Genomic DNA, 15,760 nt, shown 5'->3' on the forward strand with positions numbered 1-15,760 from the left:
TATTTGGTATTAAGGGTATTCAACCAAGCTGACTTTTGAGCTGATCTAAATTCCACCGGGAAATTACCCTTTGAGTCACAGTAGCTTTCCACTAAAGCCATCTGTTCTCAACTTATGGGCCATGACCCCAGGTGGGAGGGGGGGAGGATGTCGAAAGACTCTTTTACAGCAGTTGCCTAATCAGAAAACAGATATTTACATTATGATTTGTAACAGTAGCAGAGTTACCGCTATGAAGTGGCAACGAAAAAAAATTCTGTGGTTGGGGTGTCTGTATTAAAGGGTCACAACATTAGGAAGGTTGAGAGCTCCATGCGCTATGGGATGGAACTGGTGTCTCCTCCACCCTAGATGGTGGGCTAGGTAGGACATAGGCATCGCACAGCAGTGAAGAGGTACAAGAGGGCTGCCTGGCCACGTAAGCTCAGGTCACACCCCGGCTTATGTGACATTGTCAAGGTACTGTTGTCCAAAGCATGTCTTGAGAAGGCCAGTGAAAAAGCCGGGAAGCCAAGTCCTCACACAGCAGAGCCATGGAAGGGAGCCAAGAATCCAGTGCCTGGATTTTGGCTGACCGCAGGTGAGTTCCTGTCACACTGTGCACAGGACCCCAGAGCAATGAGGCCTCAGATGGGATGGAATGAGATTCAGTTTTACATACTTTATCCCTCTGTATCCTCACCCAGTAACAAGAACATCTGTGTTGAATGCTTGGCAGCAGAGACAGGAAGTGACGCAACAGCCTGGGAGGCAAGCTTAGGGTCAGAGCTAAGGCTGAGGAAAGCCAGACTTTGGACACCTGTGCTTGTGAGGTAGGGATGGGGATGGGCCAATGTCTCTTCCTGCTGGTGCCTCTTTCCTGTCTCCACAAAAGACGTCATCACTGCTCAGCCTCTGCCCCACTTCTTTCTTCTCAGAGAGTAAACTCTGAAACTTTCCCTCCAACCCCACCCCACCCACCCTCCCTTTCCACCAAGTCAACGGCAACAGAAAGTCCAAAGCTTTGGGAGAGAGGAGCGACTCGGAGGAGGTGGCTGGCAGGTTGGAGTTTCTCTCTGAAACCTGGAAGCAGACACTGAGAGCTAGCCAATGTAGCTGGTTACAACAAGAGCCTTTGTTAGAATCAGAAATGCATGGGCTCAGATCCTGCCCCACCCCTGGCAGGCACATGAATTCCCTGGACCTCCAAGTTCTTGCCTGTAAAATGGGCTATCACAACTTTGCACGGTGCTGTGGTGGGTACCCCCAAAGCCAGAAGACCTCAACATAGACTCTGCCTCTCCCTCTCTTATCTCAGTCTTAGCAATCTCCAAGGCTTTGCTACCTCCAAACCTACTCCCAAAATACACAGAGTTAAATACCTGCCAAAGATTTAATAACCTCATCAGCTAATTCTCTCTAAGGTCTATATCCGGCCAGGGTGCTGTGAAGCCCACAGACATGACCCAATTGTTCTAGTATTCAGCCCCCCCCCTCCTTCCATCAGCTCTATGGACAAGATTCTTGTTCATTTCCAATTAACCATCTCTTGGATTTTTTTTTCTTCTTTTCCTTGTTAAAGACCAATTTTACAAAGCACTTCAGCGGCTCAGCCGTTTTTATCATCATCATTAATTTTATTTCCCTTCTCACTTATTAATGGGCCAGGCAGCTTTCAAGTATCTCTCTTCCCCTGATGTATCTATGAAATGCCCTTCTTACTCCCTCCGGCGGTCCTGGGGCTCTCCGCCCGCCCGCATGTCCTCCCCTGGCTGCCCTTATTCCTCCCCAAAGCCTTTGCTGACTCCAGATCTTCCTTGCTGGGCACCTGCCTCTCTTCTGCCACCCACCATGTCACCCGTTCCTTCCTCTATGTGCTCAATGCAGGTCTGACCCTGGGAAGTCTCCATTCTGAGGCTCGCACAGGGCTCCACCCACAGCCAATGGTGTCAGTTAATCTGTGCCTGCTCTGGGAGCAGAGGGCCTCTAAGAGAAAGCTTCAGGGAGCCTCTGCTCAGGAGCTTCTTAAATGACGTGGTTGAAATGTAATGGACACAGCCAATTCACCCATTCTAAGTGCTTAAGCACTACATGCAGCAGTTTAAATAAGTCCGCCATGTGCAACCATTGACAACAATCCACTGTTAGAATATTCGAATGGTTTCATCACTGCAACAAGAGCCTTTGCTGAGAATCAATCCCACTTTCTACCCTCATCCCAGGGACCCCACCGTGTACTTTCTTTCTCACCAGATCCATACAAGTAGAGTCCCAACATGTTGGTTACTTTCATTTAGCGCATGTCTTTGAGGTTCATCTGTGGAGTGTGTGTGTGTGTGTGTGTGTGTGTGTGTGTGTGTGTGTGTGTGATCTGTTTTGCTTGCTGAGTTACTACATCCCACTGCACAGATTTACAGAGACAGGAAGGTGTCTGGGCCACGCTGGCCAGCCATCTAGCCTAGTTGGTGAGCTCCGAGCCAAAGAGAGACTCTGCCTCAAAGAAGTGGATGGCTCTGGAGGATGAAAACCGTGATGGCGAATCCTGGTTGTCAGTTGACTATCCATCTTCAGAGGGTTAGCCACTACCAGATTCTTGGGCCATTGCAAAATACTTGGGCCATAGCCTGTAAACAAACTTAATAAATGCCCCCCCAACTCCCCGCATTCCTTCAGTCCTGTTCCTTTAGAGAACTCTGATTAATCCAACACTCACAACTTCCCTCTGGCCTCCATGCACTCAAACACACACTTGCACTTTTTTTCCTTTTACAAATATGCTCATCCCTATGAAAACACCGAAACACACACACATCTGCATGCATGTGCATTTAGAAAAATGTTAGATGGTGACAACTTTCAGCTAGGAGAAAAACAAAGAGTAGAGGGGGCATTTAAGAAGATGAGGGCTTAAATCAGAGGTTCTCAGCCTTCCTACTGCTGCGGCCCTTTACTATAGTCCCTCACGCCGTGGTGAACCTCAACCATAAAATTACTCTTGTTGCTGCTACACAACTGTAATTTTGCTACTGTTATGAAGGGTAATGTAAATGTCTGTGTTCTCCAATGGTCTTAGGGGACCCCTGTGAAAGGGCCATTCAGTCCCTGAAGGGGGCCACAATACACAGGTTGAGAATACCTGGCTTAAAGTTTCAGGTAAGACTGTGGCCAAACCTCACTGATCTCAGACCTGAAGGAAGGGAGGAGCTCATGGTGGGGGTTTCCAGGAGGAGAGCATTACAGAAGGACACAATGGAGGTGACAAAGGTCCTGAGTGGTCACATGGAGATCCACTGGGGACTGACAAGAAGCCAGGTCAGAAAATAATGCAGAAAGGAAAGAGGTCAGAAGGGACAAGAAGGGCTCAGGGCTTGTGAGTCCTTATGGGTCAAAGTGTGTAGTAAATGGCCACAGCATTAGGAGGGCTGAGGACCACTGGCCTAGAGGAAGAGGCCAGGTCTTCCTCCTTGGAGCCTGCCTTGTCAGTTCTTCAACGACACACACACACACACACACACACACACACACACACACACACACACGCAGCTGTGCTGTCTGCAAGCCAGGAAGTGAGCTCTCACCAGGAACCAAACCAACCAGCAAGTTGCTCTGGGTTTCTCAGCTCCAGAAGTAAGAGACATAAAGTGCTGCCGGCCACTCCGGTCACTCGGCGCACCGCTGATGGCATTTCATCACTGCACAGGGTGATGCTGTGCCTAGACACTGGGTCTCTGCTCACCCTCACCTTCCCGTGAGAGTCAAGAATTCCACCTCTCCCATCACAGCCACTCTTCCCTTGTTGGGGACATCAGAAGGGAGAAAAGGAGAAGGCTCCAGAAGAGAAGTTAAAGTTCACTCCAAGGCAAAACTTTCTGGATAAGAAAGGTGTACACTCCTTGCTTTACCTGGTAGCACCCGGGACAAAGAGAGGCTTTTAGTTGCTTTTCTTGCTACTAAGATAAAATACCTGGACAAAACCAACTTAAGGAAGAAAGGGTTCCCTTTGTCTCACAGTTGGTGGCTACAGCCTATTATGGCAGGAAGTCCCAGAGGCAGGAACCTGGGGCAGCTGGCCATACCTGCATCCTCGGTCAAGAAACTGACATGTCCATAGCTCGCTCTCTCCTCCTATCCAGTCCACAACCCTAGGCCAGGGAATAGTGCTACCCACAGTGGGCTTGTTTCCCCCACCTTAATTAGCCTAATCAACATCATCCCCCATAAGGACACTCAGAGACACATCTCCTAGGTGACTAGAGATCTCATGATGGGCAGCTTGAGGGTCTGACGCTACTGACCTCCTAACATGCCCCCTCTTCTGCAGCCTTTGTGCTAAGCGTTTCTGCATTGACCCGATAGGAGCGCAGCAGCCTCTTGCCTATGAGGCTAGCTCTTGCTGGATCAGAGGTGCCTCATGGCATTCATTATCCTTCCCTTCAGTCGCTTACCCTTCTACCACGGGGGCTGAATGTGTGAGCCCCCTCCCAGTTCGTGTGCTGCAATCCTAAATCCCTGCACAACAGTATTTGGAAAGGGGGCCCTTTGGGAGGTGATTATGCCATGCATGACTGTGGGGCCGTCATGAGCTGTGTCAGTGTCCTTACATGAAAAGGCCAGAGAGGACCGGGAGATGGTTCCTAGTCTGTAAAGTGTCTGCTGTGTGCACAAGGATCCAGGAAGGTCCGATGGGAGAGAGAGGAGAGAGGACACCAGGGCTCACTGGCCAACCAGCCTAGCCTAACTGGAGAACCCAGGGTCCCCTTCGAGATTCTGTCTGAAAATACTAGGGAGAGACACGACTCAGCCAGCTAGGCACTTGGCTTGCCTTATACGCAGAGGGACTTGAGCTCAGATCCCTAACACTCATGGAAAAATCTGGACATGTGCTGGGGAAAGCAGAGGTTGGCAGCTCTCTGGAGCTCGCTGGCCAGCCAGCCTCATTACATTAGTGGGCTCCAGGTTCAATGGGAGGCTCTGCCTTCAAAAACAACACGTAGAGGGAGGGTGATCGAAGGAGATAATCAACAGCAATCCTCAGCCTCCACATGCACAGAAGTCACCCATGAACATGGACACATATGTACTCCCACACACAGAAACATACACGTGTACAAACAAGATAAGAGCCATCTTGAGGAATAACACCCAATGGAGCTGGCCTCTGACATACACACACACACACACACATACACACACACACACACACACACACAACCTGCACACACATGTACACATGTACAAGCATATACACACACATAGTAAAAGAAGAGGTCATAGGACTAGCTAGCACTTTCTTTTTTTTTTATTTTATTGATTTATTCATATTACATCTCAATGGTTATCCCATCCCTTGTATCCTCCCATTCCTCCCTCCCTCCCATTTTCCCCTTACTCTCCTCCCCTATGACTGTGACTGAGGGGGACCTCCTCCCCCTGTATATGCTCATAGGGTATTAAGCCTCTTCTTGGTAGCCTGCTATCCTTCCTCTGAGTGCCACCAGGTCTCCCCATCCAGGGGGTGTGGTCAAATATGGGGCACCAGAGTTCCTGTGAAAGTCAGACCCACTCTCCACTCAACTGTGGAGAATGTCCTGTCCATTGGCTAGATCTGGGTAGGGGTTTGAAGTTTACTGCACATATTGTCCTTGGCTGGTGCACTTTCTACCATACCAATTTATGCAAAGATAGCTAGCCGTCTACAGCCAAGGAAAAGTGTGACCCACCAGTAAGTACCCTGGTCTCAGTCTTTCAGTCTCCAGACACTTTGGGTTCCAGCAACTGAGGAAGATAAAGGTGATTTACCACAGTATCCTAAACAGACCAAGATACATCCTTTTCTTTCCCTGCCTCGTCCCAGCCCAGGGGATCAGAGTGAGAGTGTTTACATGAGATTTTCTATAGGCCTGAGCATGCTTCGTTCTGAGTCCCACAAATGCAGAACGGCGAAAAAGATGTGGCCATGTGAAGGAAATGGCTCCCTCTCCCAAATTACCATCTACGTGGACTATAATGCCTGTTACTATGCAGGCATAAAGAAAGGTTATTAAATTTAAGGACAAGGTTGAGGTATTTGAATTTCAAAGGCTGTCTGTGCTAACCAGAATAAACATATTGTCCCAAGATTGGACAGGGAGTTGATCCAAATGCCAAATGACAGTGTACAACCCCACCTTCTTCAGACTTGAGGATTTTGTGGTTCAGGAAAAAAAAAAAAGAGGACAGAGAGAGAGAGAGAGAGAGAGAGAGAGAGAGAGAGAGAGAGAGGGAATTGGAGGATTCACAAAGGTGCCGGTTTAATAGCCTGACAAGTACAGATACTCAAGAACCCAGTTCGTCTACAATCAGCATCTCTTCAGAAAGGAGAGAATATTTTCACACCTAGAAAGGAGAGACGCTACAGCCCCAGGGAGGGTGGGAAAAAAAGGACAATCGTATTGAAAGTGAATAAATTCAGCTTATGGAAAACTTCACTCATGTTTCTCTCATTTCGCCACAAGCTGAGGAAAACGTTGGCATGCAGTGCTGGAAGCACATCTTAATTCTCACAGAATGTACGCAGCAGTGAGCAGTCCCCTCCCGCCTCCCTCAGCCCCTTGCTGGGCTGCCTTCTTGAATCTGTTGATGGATTGGGAGAGTCTTATGAGGTGGAGGAAGGGAGCGCTGGCCTGGCCTGGGGGTCCTCTCTGCTTTCAGAGTCACTTACTTTCCTCTGTCGTTTCGGAGGAGTCATGGCATCCCTGGGCTTCCCAAGTTCCCAGACAGCCATCTGCCCTGTGATTTTCTTTTCTCCACGTGGTTCAGACAGGATGCTACCTCATCACCTAAGTCACCGGTTGCTAGGTTTCCAAGAACAGCTACTTCTTGGTAAGCATCATGCTTTAGATCAAGGTTATGGCTGTTTCTGTCAGCCACCTCTTGGTCACGCATGCGAACAGGTGAAGCTGTGGGCCTGCGCTCTCGCCATGTCCCTCGCTGGCCTCCTCCACTTTACACTGTGTTCTAGGTTGCTGTTAATAATTGTGCTCGGAGTCCCTTGCAGGGGACACCTTGTGCAAGCAGCTCAAGGAAGGACGGATACTCTAGAGCCTGCAAGTCCAGATGTCACAGAAGATTGTGTTTTCTGCGTTAGGAGAACTGCTGCGTTCTCCTAACTGCGTTAGGAGAACATATATATATGTGTGTGTGTGTGTGTGTGTGTGTGTGTGTGTGTGTGTGTGTGTATACATTATACATATATATGTATATATACACACATATATACACATATGTAGGTATGTGTATGTATGTATGTGTGTGTGTGTGTGTGTGTATATATATATAATGACCCCCAACTATGGGCTGCCCTAAGCAGGATTCCTTGCCTCTCAGCTCTGTTTTGTATTAACTGTAGCAGAGAGTACGCAGACAGGAGAGGCTTGTTAAGGGCGTATGGACAGGCTATAGACAATCATTTCAAAGAGTTGATGAAATCACACACAGCTCATGCCTGATCCAGGTAGCTCCTGAGCTCCAAAGATTCTGTTCACTTGCACACACCTATCTGCTACACCAAAAACTCTTAGCAATGCAGTGGGGCACCAGCACTGAAGTCCTGGACTTGGCTCAGACAGATGGGCATGGCCTGTAGCGAACACAGAGGTAAAGAGAGGTCATGGGTACCCAAGAGACTCCACATTCACATCTTGTTGGACCTTCTAACTCCTCCGCGCTGCCTCACATTTCCACCATGAAGAAAGGAGAAGCCACAGGGAGAAGTGACCGGGTGGGTGGGTCATCCATCTCTTCCATGCCCTGCTGACATGGGACACGCTGTCCCGATCTGTGCAATGCACTCCCCAAGTCAACCATGGAGACGGGATTGGGGTGTTACTTGGAGAAATCACATTCAGGTGTGGAATTCAATGTAAAACCAGAAGATATGCTGTAAAGCAAAGAAGTGAAAGAGGTTCAGAATCTTAGCTTTGCCCTTCTCCAGGCTCTTCTCCTTCCCCATTTTGCTGGTCTTCTCTCCTCTTTACAGTGGCTTCAGACAGCCCAGGTCTACCCCTGTTGCTGCTACCTCTTCCTCCTCCTCCTCCCCCTCCTCTTCCTCCTCTTCCTCCTCCTCCTCCTGCCCCTCCTCCTCCTCCCTCCTTGTCCCAGAGAATGTTCTTCTGCCTTCCAGTCCCTCCCTCATCTCTAATAATTTTATATTCCTCTGAGACAAGTGTGAAGGCCAAGGAGAGATCAAAGGATTTCTCAACCAATAACCCCTGAGCAAGCTTCTCCAAAGGATGCTTTTCTAACAAACTCACGGGCCTTGTTTGCACCAGGATTTCATATGGGAGCGAGTCCATGGGTCCTCTCCAAGGCAGAATCAGAGTATCAGGCGTATGGAGTGTCTGGCCGTGCTACATACTGAACAGGGCACACTCCTGGCATAAACCCTGGGAAGAGTCACTCCCCTCATTACATAGAAGAAACTGAGGCTTGAGCTTGGGATGTAGCTCATTTTGGGTATTGTGCTTTGCCTAGTATGCACCATGCCCTGGGTTCAACTCCCCAATATTGGGGAGTGGGGGCAGGAGGACAAGAAGTTCAAGATCACCCTTGGTTAAATGAGGACTTCAAAGCTATCCTGTTCAAAAAGAGAAAGAAAAAAGAAGAAAGGGGAAACGAGAGAGAGAGAGAGAGAGAGAGAGAGAGAGAGAGAGAGAGGAAAGGGAAGGGAAGCCACAAGAGGTTTAGTTAAGCCATTTACCCAAACTCACTATACCAGCAACTGTGGAGACTAATAGGAATGCTGGTTACAACCATGGAGAGCAATAGGAATCCTGGTTACAATGAGTTCCTGCATGCTAGCATTGAGATGGCCTGTAAGCATAGCCAGGCACCAGCTGGACCGTCCCCTGTGAACACCTGTAACCCTAGCTCATTGGAGTAAAAAGAGCATTCTTAGTAGTAAATACGGGTAAGAACAAATGAAGAAAGACTAGTAGGTCAGGTTTGGATGCGGCGGGAAGCAGGTCACGTGGCAACCAAACGTGTGAGGAAGGAAATGAGGATCCTTTTGAGAGGAGTTTCACCTTGTGGGTACCTGTGCCTCTTGTCTAACTCCAAATGGCATCTACTTGCTCAGTGTTGTATGCCACTGTTCCTGGGGTGACATGAACAAGCCTCTACTCACCCCACACTAAGAACTGATGGCAGACCAAAGCATAAATGCCACCAAAGTCGATCTGGGTGAACAAGTGAGGGTTTGGGTTTTTGTTTGTTCATTTTGTTTTGCTTGCAGGAATGTAGGTGAGGGGTTACCTATAGGAGCAGAAATTACTCAAAGACAGTTGTATCACCAAACTCGACTTCAGCGTAGGGGACAGCTCCCAAAAGCTGGGAACCAGGAGCACCCCCATAGCTAGCCTACAGCAACTTAACAGGTTAGAAGGTGTTCTTTCATTTGGCTCAGCTGGCCTGAGTCTCTCCCAGTTAGCTCCCATGGTCTCTTCTGAGCTTGTCTGGAGTCATTCTCCGGAGTATTGTTAGAATACTCTTAGGCACATAGGGGGCCTAGTGAATCCTGTCTGTTTCAGGGATTTCCTGAATCTTTTTTGAGTTGTTTCTTTCTCAACTCCATTCTCTGCAGGATGGAGTGTTTTGCCTCCCATTAAAACACCCTGTTTTACATTGTAAAACACCTTGTAAACATTCTTTCCTAAAAATCACCTACTGTGTTGCCTTCCTTCTGCATCCTATATCTTAAAAGAGTCTCCCTCCGAGATGGAGGATCTTAGAGTCTCCCTCTCTGATGGAAGATTTTAACCTTGAAGGAAACTGCTGTACAGCATCCACAGATGTTTTTCTGCGATAGGATCACAGGCCCCAGGTTCTTCCCAGGCCTTGGAACACTTCCAAAGGAGAGAGATAAGCCAGCCGGGCTGCAGGCACAGACCACAGCAAGCTCTGAAGCACGGGTGGTGCTTAAGCTGCGGCTGGACCACAGAACCCTGTGCCCCATCAGGAATTCCTTAGGATTTTTGTATACAAGAAAAAGAGGCGAGCCTGTGCCTGACATCAAGGCATTTGGTCTTCCTGAGGTAAGGACTGTCTACACCCTGCTGCAGAGATGGGAAAACTCAGTCTCAGAAAGCACAGATTCCTCACCCAAAACCCCAACACTATAGAAATCAGGTTAGAATTTAGCACAGGTCCCAAGCTCTTAAGGCAGTGGTTCTCAACCTTCCTAAATCGGTGACCCTTTAATACTGTCTTATGTTGTGGTGATACCCCGTTCATAAAATTATTTTTGTCGCTACTTCATAACTTCAATTTTGCTACTCTTATGAATAGTAATGTAAGTATCTAATATATAAGATGTGTTAGGTGATCCTGTGAAAATGTTGTTTGACACCCCTCCCCACAAAATTTGGCACCCCACAGGTTGAGAACCACTGTTGTTAAGGTTCTCCTGGCAAATATTGCTTTACTATTGCATACTATGGCCTATGCGGAAGTGCTCGGAGCCACTGCCACCGCTTATATACCACAACCCACAGATCAAATAGATCAGGCGTGACCGTGTGTACATCTCACCCAGAGGGCAAAGGGGCCCAGAGATGCCAAGCAAACTACCCCCCAAACAGTTCATGAATGGGAAAACTGACCCTCGAGCTTCCTGGCTCCTTCCTTGCAGCTCAAATGTCTATGTGGGTTCTGAGTAACCAGCCACAGAGAGAATGAGAGGGAAAGAGAGAGCACTCATTTCCAGACCCCTCAACTCCTAGGCACGCCTTCTCTTCCCTCCTCCCCTAGCCCCATCATCGAGGGTGTCCTGCCATCTTGAGTCTGGGCCTGACTAAACACAAATAAGGAATTGTTGCCTAACAAATTAGCAACAGGTAGAGGTGATGAAGCCATCTGCTACCTCCTGCCCACTGTCCCAGCCTAATTCCCTCTCTCAGCGGTGTCCCGGCTCCATGTTCAAACACAAATTAATATACGGGTCTTTGCATATGTATTTGTGGCTTCAGGTGGGGAGAGAGCCACATGAGCAGGTGGTGAGAAGGCAGCAAAGGCTGGAGATGCTCTGCTCATGCAAATGTCCCTTAGTCGGGGAAGGGAGGCTGCTGAAGGGCAAATGGGACTGGCTTGGGCAGGCAGCCAGAGAGGATGGACTGTGAATGGCCAATTGAGGGAGGCCTGCAGGGATGGTCCCCTGGTCTATGCGGAAAGCCTCCCGTCCCCTCCGAGGTCATGCATTACTACTTCTTCAGCCATATGAGGCAAAGAGAAGCCAGATGACTATCCCAAGGACAGAAGGCATGGGCAAGACTATAGCAAATCCCGATCACAGGCAGCCAGCTGGCCCTGCGTTCAGGCTCAGGCTACCTCCCAGAGTCTGTTTCCTCCCTGTAACTTACTTTCTTTCTTTCTTTTTAAAGATTTATTATTTATTTATTATCATGTTTACAGTGCTCTACCTGCATGTACACCTGCATAGCTTTCTCAGCCAAGATCCCAACGCTATAGTGACCAAGCAGAGGCCCGACTGACTCCAGAATCCAAGCCTGGCAATCTGGAGTTTCCTGAACCCCACCGCACCATGACAAGCTCCTGTTTTATCTTCGTCCTGCTCAGTGAGGGAGATTCTTCCTTTTACAAGTGCAGACACCCAGACAGCAAGGGGGTAGAGACCTGCCCCAGTCCACAGCACTGGAACAGGAAGACTGGTCTTTCTCTGCTCCATCCTCCTCCTCCTCCTCCTCCTCCTGGAATTTGAGCAAATCTCCACTTCCCTACACTCTACTGTCTCTTCTGCAAAACAGGATCCACCTTAGCCTCTGCCTGGCAGTATGCCTTGAGCGCACTACAGTGTCAGTTGCCTAGCCCCTTCCCTTTGCTTTCTGTGCTGCACAGGGTGTTCTGTGAGCATGCTCAGACACTCTCCTCTCTCGGAAGACAAAAAGGAGAGATGAGGTGGCCCAGCAGTATAGCTCACCTGCTAGAGCTGTTCTTACAGTATGTTCCCTAGGAGCTTATCCACATGTGTTCTCTGTCTCTCTGTCTCTGTCTGTCTGTCTGTCTGTCTGTCTCCTCTCTCTCTTCTCTTCTCTTCTCTCTCTCTCTCTCTCTCTCTCTCTCTCTCTCTCTCTCTCTCTCTCTCTCCTACCCAATCTGTCCCCTACATCTCCTCCTTTCCCTTTCTCTTCTCCTAACTCACTCTCACCAGCCTCCCCAGGCCCCAGAGCAAGGCCGTGGATTCACTTCCTGCCTCCTTTACAACAAGCTTACTTAGACATAGCCAATGGCCACGCTTGGCAAGTCAACACTAGCCATACTCTTGGAGCCCTTGACATCGGGGAAGGACCATCTGGAATCATCTAGAACCTGACACAAAGCCAGTGCTGCTTAGGCAACGGTGACTTAGCATTCCTTGCCCCCACCCTCCTGGTCTCTGCCAGTGACAGTCCCAAGTTTCCCCTACCCCACCTCACTTTGCCTCTTTGTTGAGGCTCAAAAGAGACCCATCACCCTTTACTGTCCAGCTAACATTCTCTTCTCTATCAGAAGCCCCTAGAATGTCCCCTCCCTCACAGGGCGCTGACAGTTCTTGGGTTTGCAGTTCCAGGGGGACACTGAGTGGATGGATTGTCCTTTGGGGTAGGGGATTTATTAGAAGAGTTACTGACACCATGGACAGACAGATGGACAAGAGCATGACAGGAACTCTGAAGAGAGCATTCAGGCCCCTGAGGCAGAGTTGGCAGGGATGGGCCTCTTCCTGTTCGTCTCCTGTTCGTCTCAGAAGAAGGAGGGGGTTTCACGCTATGTAGTGAATGAATAGTCCACAGCCTGCTCCTGTAATCTGAGGGGAGGAACATACAGCTCTGAGGATGTCTGGGAAAGTGGGGAAGCGGGCGCAGCCAGCTGAATGGTGCCCTTTAGACAGTAACCCTTTCACATCCCAGATTCCGATGGTCCTGGAGAAGTGAGGCTATTACCTGCCATTCTCTTGGGATCTGCGCACCTGTAGAGATTGTGGAAGGGGTCATATTCACAGACAGGCTCTCATCAAGCACTTGTCATTTTCTTCACAGAAGCTGTAAGAGAGAGAGAGGCTGATGCAGGCAGGTGTGGCCTGATCAGCTCCCAGCTCGCATCTAACAGGTGCAGCTTCCAGAGGCTTTATCCTAGCACTCATCAGAGTCCGCTTAACCCGGGGGATCTGCATGGATAGGCATCTAAGTCAGCATCCAGATTTGTGCACTAGCTATGACAGAGGTGCCAATAGCATCTCCCCCAGGAACAGTGTGGGTATGACCTGGGGGTTCTTCGGGATGCTCTGCAGCGGGGGGCGGTTCAGGTGTGAAGCAACAATGATGCTAAGCGACAGAAGGCAGTGTGAGGGGTACACCTCAGCCTATGTGTGCCCAGAGAGTGGTCTCCAAACTCCAAGGTGAGCAATGTTTCTCCTCCCTCCCTCCCTCCCTTCCTCACCGCCCCCCACACACACACACCGTGCCACCATGTATCACAGGAGTCCCATGCATCACCGTCACATCCCTGAGCCTCCCAGTGACTGAATAAACTGGTAAAGGACATTGAAAAGGACCCAAAACTCTGTCCCCAGGCCCCAGGCCAGCTGGGTCCACCAAAGCCCTCTTGCAAACCAGTAAGAAAATGCTGAGTCATGAGAGTGCGTGCCTCCCCTTCCAGAGCGCTGTTCACCATCCCTCATCTTACAGTCACCTGGAGACCTTGCCCTGTCCTCCAGAGAAGGTTTGGGAATGAAGCCGATTTGAGGCTGCCTCTTGACTCAAGACCCATCTTGGGATCCTGACTCCTAACCCTGAAGGTGGAGTGTGGAAAGACCTGCCCTTTGGATCCTGGGCTCATGGAACCTTCTGGAATAAGAGCTCCTTCAAACCTCAGCCTCTCCCTCTCCTAGTGCCTCCTTCCTCTGCCAGATGGGGACCCAGAACATTCTAGCCAGCTCGATGCTGAGGGTGTGACAGACAGCCTTCCTCCAGCTGAGCTCAGACACAGCTTTCTTCAGGGGTTTCCTCTCTGAAGGTCTCCTCCCCTTCCACATCCAGGCTCTGGGATGTCCCCAGGCTATGAGACGCCTGTTTGCAGGTCTGTCATCTGTCTCCACAGCAGCCTTTGAGCTGTTTTACAGTAAGGACAGGGGTCTCATTCATCTCGGGGCTGCTGCTTGGCACAGTGCCCAGCACATCTTAGCAATTCCATGGCCTCTCCTGGACGTCTGAATGAGCGACTGCATGAATTACTAGCCTAGGACGCAGACCAACTCTGTACACAGTTACTTTTGATACTGGCGTGTCTGGGAGAAAGAAAAGGAAGCCCCTGGAGTGAGAGGTGGGAAACTGGCCTTGGGCCTCATCTCTTCTAGCTGGCCAGTCCCTGGGTTAATCTCCAATGGGGCGGCCTGGGTGTGTAGGGCAGAGAGCAAGACCCTTGGCCTGTGATGGGTCCCACAGCCGTCAGCCAAACCCTGACCTCATTCTTTCTATGCCCAGAGAGGAGACCACCTTGTCTGTGAAAGCCAGCTCTTCCGCCACTGTCTCCTGCTGGGAGAAGACAGTCCCAGACCACTTGCCTGCCTACTTCCTGTTCCTTTGCTGAAGCACCTCCCCACCCCTGCCCGCCGCCCCCCACCCACCCACCCATCCGCCCCTGGTGGGAGCTCCTGCAGTACTTGGGGAATGACGCCATTACAGAGGGTTGCCATCCCTGACTGCTCTGCAAGCTGCAAACGCTTGGGCCGGTCCTTGCTCCCCACGCCCCCATGTTCATCTGCTCTTGTGGCCAGTAGCCAAGTACTACTACCTGCACTAATATTAACAGTCTTAATGGGCCCTCACTTGGCTGTCTCGCTTATGAAGCACTTTCAAGACCCATCATCATAGCTGTGTGGAGGATGCAGCAGCAGGGTGCTGAGTAGTACACCATCTTACCACGGGAAGAAACTGAGGACCTGAGAGAGAGAGAGAAAAGGGTCCATTCCAGGTACCAGAGAAGTGAGACTGAAGAAAGCACGGGCCAAAGACCAGGCATTCTGACTCGACGTCATCACTCACACTCCGTCCTGTTCCCACCCTCTTCCCTGCCCGCCTGTTACGTCGGCGTCATCTCCTCTCGGGTCATCTGTTCTCTGCCAGTAGAAGAGAGTATAACAGGGAAAGGCAGGCTTCAGCCATCCGCTACAAGAGCTGAAAGGACCTGCCAAGAAATTGTCTGCATGACCTTGGGCTAGACATCGTCCTCTGTGAGCCTCAAAAGTCCACGATGACAGTTGAGAGCCTGCCCGCCCCTGCGCAGGAGGCTGCAGAAAGCTAAGGTACTGATGTGGGGACTGACTGAGATTGGCAGCAGCTTGTCTCTGAGGTGACCACCTCAGGAATGGAGAGTGGGAGGGACAGCCTGCCCCCCACCCACTCCCGTACCACCACCACCGGAGGTGCAGGTGTGGAACTCCAGAGGACTCCTAAGGCCTCCTGGGGATGGGACCGAATGGCTACACCAAGGCTTCCCCTGACAAATGACTTACACACTTTATCAGTGTGTGCTAAAAAGGCCCTGCCAGATGGCGACTATTTTCATTTCAAAGCAGAGAAACTTGAAGCTCAGCGAGGTGACTTGACTTGTTCTGTCACACAGCAAACAACAGAGGCATCTTTCAGATTCCAGATCTGGGCCATCTCTCAGTCGCAAGCGATTAATGATCTGGGTGGAGTGGGCGGGATGCATGTGGAAAACCTAAAAACCCTCCTCTCCTCTGGCTGCA

The sequence above is a fragment of the Acomys minous genome, assembly GCF_964271855.1.
Source record: "Acomys minous genome assembly, chromosome: 12".
In the NCBI taxonomy this organism is placed as follows: Eukaryota; Metazoa; Chordata; class Mammalia; order Rodentia; family Muridae; genus Acomys; species Acomys minous.